Source organism: Choristoneura fumiferana, chromosome 11 (assembly GCF_025370935.1).
Source record: "Choristoneura fumiferana chromosome 11, NRCan_CFum_1, whole genome shotgun sequence".
NCBI classification, from domain to species: domain Eukaryota; kingdom Metazoa; phylum Arthropoda; class Insecta; order Lepidoptera; family Tortricidae; genus Choristoneura; species Choristoneura fumiferana.
Window position 1 is genome coordinate 18,466,893 of NC_133482.1, and position 6,202 is coordinate 18,473,094.

A 6,202-nucleotide genomic window follows, 5' to 3' on the forward strand; every position below is an offset into this window, starting at 1 on the left:
AAATACTTAGCAGAGCTAATGGTAAAAATGTAAATTCCAAGGTTAAGTTTGTCAAACAGCGAAAGAAGGGAGCATATTAGGTGGGAAAAGAAAAGTCAGAATCCGGAAAACAACGCTGCGCTTATAAACAAGCATAGCCAACGTCAGGAAAAAGACTGCTAAGCTGAAATGTGCCTGGGCTGCATTACGCCTGCTGGTTGCGTCCACAAAGGCAGGCTCACAATGCCACTTGATGTGTGCCAGAGAGCGGTCAGCGACGATGAAGCAGACAGAAGGAAGAGGATGATGGAGGATGGGGGAGGGAAGGGGTTGGGGGACGGGAGAATTTGAATGAACGTATACGCAAAGGACTGGCCTTACAGAAGTGAAGTTGTTGAGGTCAAAAAGGACACCGGAAATAGTAACTTATCTATGTAATTATTAACATTTTTAAAACATATTGCAAGTTGTCCTTTTGTGAATGAAAATCTAATATTTTTGCTTTTTTCAAAAATGTCCAATCTTTCTTTCTTTCAGAAACCATAGCAATAAAAAAAAATACTATGTGGGACTAATTTGTCCAACTTTGTTAATGATATCGCAATTAGTTCTGTATTCCCGCGGCCTATCTAGTTCGCGGTTCGCAGACTCGCTTCCCTCAGGACGCATAAATCCGGCTAAATAGAGGTCCACCAACAAACAATCGTTATAACAAAAACATTGCTAAGTAAAAATGGCTCATGGGAGAAGTTTGTTGGTCCTAAATAATGGACAGTTGTTTACAGTTTAATGATTGGCTGGTTATTTTGTCAATGTTTGTTATGATTTTAATGATATATCTTATAAAATATCTTTAAACGATAAATTTTTGTATACTTACTAATCTATTTATGCATTTACTTTGGGGATCTCGGAAACGCTTTTAACTATTCTGACGAAATTTGCTTTGTAGGGTTTTCAAGGGCGAGCAATATAGAGTTTTTTTTTGTTCGGATTTTTAACTTAACTACTAATTATAGCCAAAAGTTGTTTTATTGACTTCGAAATACTGCCGCTAGCACCCTTCCTTATTAATCTTGTAATTAAAAATGCCCTATTTTTTAGAATACCTGATTTTTATTGGGTCTTTTAGAATTTTCAAATGGTAACCCTAAAGGCGCCCGTCTTCCAAAACCAATGTCCATAGCAATAAAATAAGATAATGCCAATAAACCCCACACTCGCTCCTAAGCCCATGTTTATTTAAGCCTATAACAATAATTTTCCCCACTCATGGTTATCTTTAATAATTCAGTATCGAGTGGCATCAGGTGCGAGGGTTTTTCCGATAATTTCCCCTTAAATAAGGGTGTTTCTGAACCCTTCACCCGGAGTGTACGGGAGTGATGGATTGATAGTTCAAGATAAGATAGAATCCGTGGTCGAAAAGGATTTTTGTAGTTGGGGAAAATTAAATTGTTTCGTGAGGGTCTTGCCTTGTACTTTATATTCAAGCAGAAACGTGAGTTTTCGTTGTTTCGAGTTTGAACTAAGCCCTCTACACTACTCCCGGGTTACTCTAGCAACCCGTTGTTTGACCTATGGCCTCTCAAGCAGAGGGTTACCTAGCATTTGAGTATTCCAAAAATTATATGCGAAACTAGAGTTTACCCGCGGTTTCACACGCGTGAACTATTCGATCTGTTACAATGAGGGTTTTCACAGACGCAAAATATCGCTAGATGGCGTTAGTATCTGAGGTCCGTTTGACGTTTGACGCTTGCTCGTAATGGGGGCTATCGCGTGTGAATTCGCCACTAGAGGCGCTAGTTGTAGCGTGAGATCTCCGAAATGTCAAATCTCAGTTTTTGGGTGAGCTACGCGGGTTTATTTATAATTAGAGTAAATTTGTGAATATTTTGCAATATCTGAAATTAATTATAGCAAATATGCGTTCCGGGCAATGAATGTCTGTGTTTTGAGACAGTTTTGTCTTTCGGAAACCTTTGTCCTCCCTTTTCCCGATCAAAACGGGGACTAAATATACGGGGATATATATGCGTGGCAAATTTCACGCATATATATGTATAGGTATTTTATAATTTTATATTTGTCATGATTTATATATATATATATATATAATATAATATATAGTTTTTTCTTTTCCCGCAATAATTACGCGTTCGGTTACGTGGGTGCACACTCACCGGGGTTCAGCTGAAACCAGCGCTGCAGCTCTGGTTACAGGGCTACGGCATATGCTGAGCTGAGTCCTTTTGCATCACACTACAGCACAATATCTCTTATTTTCTTCTTTTTCCTATTTATGTTTTTACTGTTTTTGTTGTGATGTAGTGTGTTTTTCTTGTCATAAATGTTGTGAGTTGTTTGTTTGTTTGACTATGCAACACTGTGGATGCTCGATATTTTTATGGTACGGTTTTAAGGTGTATTAAATATGATTTTAATCTAAACTTTGTTTTCACGCCCGTAATAACACACTTTGAAAGCCATACTTAAAAACCTCACGCTACAGTGCGCCATCGGTGAGACAAAAAACGATAGCCCTCATTGGTTAATAACTAAATGAGCCAATCGCAAGCAAACGTCAAACGTCGAACGGACCTCACGATACTAACGCCATCTAGCGATATGTTGCTTCTGTGAAAACCCTCATTGAAATTCCGGGATTTCATAAAATTCCCCTGGCAATTCCAAAATGTATATCGTGGTCTTCATTGAGGTTGTGTTAAGAACAATTAAGTGGTCTAAATTTCTAAACTTTAGAGCTTAGGCCCAGTGGTTGAAATTTCAAGATTTTATTCCTATCCCGTGGGAACATCGGGATAAAAAGTAGCCTATACTCGTATGTTATTCCAGACGTGTCGTGCAGCTACTTACATGTAAGTAGCTGGCCAAATTTCATCCAAATCCTTTCAGCTGTTTTAGCGTGAAGGAGTAAAAACACACACACACACACACACACACACAAATTTCGCATTAATAATATTAGTAGGATTACATTTCAAAGTTACCACAAGGCACGAGGTTTACGGTGAAGTAGCATCGTGGACAGACCTGAACAGTAAGTCAACCTAAACAGTGGGCGGTATCAGATATTTTGTTGGAACTTCGGACTTTTTTATTGGGTCTGAAACAGCTTGGGGTGTTTTGGTGGAAAAATACACCTGCAGTTTATTTTTAATGAAAAAAGGAGGAAAAGCATAAGAAATATAATTGGAATAAAATTAAATGTTATGATATATTTGAGAAAATGTTTAGTCTATTCCAGAATTATTCATCATTTTTGAGAAACGCTTTATATTAGTCTCGGCTGGAATAGCAATGGCTGGCTTCGTATTGTTAACCGGACTCGCAAGCTCGTCCGTTTAATACTTATGAGTTGGCTACTTCCAGGCCACGACAATAATCTACTATTACCCAAACCGTTCCCGCGTTAAAGCAGTATTGACAGCTGATACCATTAATGTATTATAATGCACCATACGACGGTCGGTGCACTTAAAATCTTATCCCTAGCCATGTTCCCATGACTGCGACCCTTTCATCGCTCACATTTGACACTGTACCCAAAACCGCGTCATTACCGCGTGATCCATACACTGTCATGTTCGGACAAGTACCGACCTCCGTCTCTGGCCGTGATTGATGGTACTCCACTTTAAGGTACTTGGGGCCACTTCACTCTAGTGCTTGTAAAGATACAGACACGCCGAGTGGTTAGTTTTTGTAATCCGCTAAAGAGTGAAGTGTCGATGGCGATGAAAAAAGGTCAGGAATGTGTTGAGGAATTCTTTTAGAACTAAGAATGATATTGTTATTTATATTTTAGCTTATATTAAAAATACTGTAAGTATTTGACTATTTTTATTTATTTTGTACATCAAAGCTTGACTTTCGATTCATTCATCATCATCATCATCACCAGCCGGAAGACGTCCACTGCTGGACAAAGGCCTCCCGCTTAGAACGCCACAATGAATGACAACTCGCCACTTGCATCCACCGACTTCCCGCAACTCTCACGATGTCGTCAGTCCACCTGGTGGGAGGTCTGCCAACGCTTCGTTTTCCGCTTCGTGGTTGCCACTCGAGGACTTTCGCATATGTCATTTGTTCACTGCGTCTTCATTACTATTGCAAGTTTTTCCTATACCGTGGGAAGTTCCCGTCCTTAGTTCTCAACAACATGATAAACCTAACCTTGCACAAATTTCATAGTCCTAATATTTTGAATAGACCTAAGTAATCTTTTAAGATTTTAGGCAGCTTATTCTGAATACTTGCTTCTGAAGCAAGCAAAATCCTCATGGAATATACCAACTATCAGAGCTTCTGGTGTCATAATGCCTTTGACAGTTGCCATATTCTGAATCAACATGAGCGCAAGTGTAACAGCTGCATTGAGCATCACTCTATCCAAATTCGCTCTCATTCCCAATAACATATTTTTTCATGCATGTTAATTCGAAACACTACAACTGCTAAATACATTAAGAAACTAGAAGCACTGTCCTCGTAAGTGCTTTGCTAAAGTACACACACGTGCATGTCTCTTTCCTACCCTCATTTTTATAGAGGTAGGTATTCCATATTTGAAATGCCCATATTTTACGGTGAGGCCTATATTTGTTTCGATGTGAAGGGGCCTTAGGGACTCAAAGAGCCTCATACTTTGAAGAGATCGTACGTGCTACGTGGTTTCAGAGCGTGTGTGTGTGTATGTTCAAAACCGTGACCTTTTTACCGATTACGACGAAGTAGAGGAATAGTATTTTTTTTATTCGACTGGATCGCAAACGAGCAAGTGGGTCTCCTGATGGTAAGAGACCAACCACCGCCCATAAACATCTGCAACACCAGGGGTATTGCAGATGCGTTGCCAACCTAGAGGCCTAAGATGGGATACCTCAATTGCCAGTAATTTCACCGGCTGTCGTACTCTCCACGCCGAAACACAACAGTGCAAGTGCAAGCGAGCAAGATGGTGGTAGCAATCCGGGCGGACCTTCCACCGATTTAAATGAAATTTAGTATACCTAAGTAGACTCCATAGAGTCCTTCCATAGTCCTTACGTGGATAGTTTTTATTCCGGAAAACTGCTTCAATAGTTCTGTTCCCACGTAGGTAAGAACGAATAAAGTAATTAGCAGATGCAGACAAAAGCTAATTTGAGCGTAATTTTACTAAAACAATGATGCTGTATAGTAATTTTCTGATTAATAAGACTGCAATAAATATACTGAGTAGCCAAAAAAAGGTGTCTTTTCTTTCATACTTATGATTTTTATAATTTTATCGAAAATACAAACTGAGACATGGATGCACAGAAAAACCAGAAAAAGAGACCAGCACTGGGAATCGAACCCAGGTCCTCAGCGTTCCGTGCCGCGTGCCATACCCTTACACCACCACTGGACAGGAGTACAGACACGAATTTCTCCTATGCACACATATCTCAGGTTGCTTACTTTCTACTACGCTACTTAAGCATCAGCACTAGCGACATCTAGGATAATTTTAAAAAGATGTAATAATTGTCTACTTTAATCAAATAAATTAGCCAAACAGAACAAAAATCAAAGTTGAATGCTCAAAAACTTAATATGGTACGATAAATCATGATAACACGACTGCATAGCAAGGGCATAATCAGAATAAAAAGTTCAAATTTATACACTTGAAACTTTTGCATCCCGAGATAACTCAATAATGTTCGAGAAAATACTAGAATAGTCCAGACTTCAGTTCAAACAAAACTCACACTGTATCGGATTGGACCTTACACATACTTTACAGTTCGACCAAAATAAAACTCGACCCTCATAACTCTTATTGAAAAGGAGGAAAACGTAAATTCCCTTACTACGCTCCTTTTCACGCTGCAAATTCAAATTTGTTAACTGAAGTTTTCTTTAGTAATGAATTAAAGAAATGTGAGTCATAAGTTTACTGTAATACAGCTGGATAGAGTTGCAGTTTTATTTTGGGTTTGAATGCAAGGCAAAGTTCGAGCAAAGTTGCTAGAGACAGGCGTAGGGGTCTCGGTGGACGATTAACTTGGTTGATCGATGAAACTTAAATTACAGTTATTGTAAGTTCTAATCCCACCAAAAACATTCTGTAAAAAACTAGCCTAGTCTCGATGGAGCTGCTTGTTTATCTCTAAAAAGTAATGAAATCTAGACAAAGTTGAGCCAAGTCTAAGGTTCCTTACAGTGA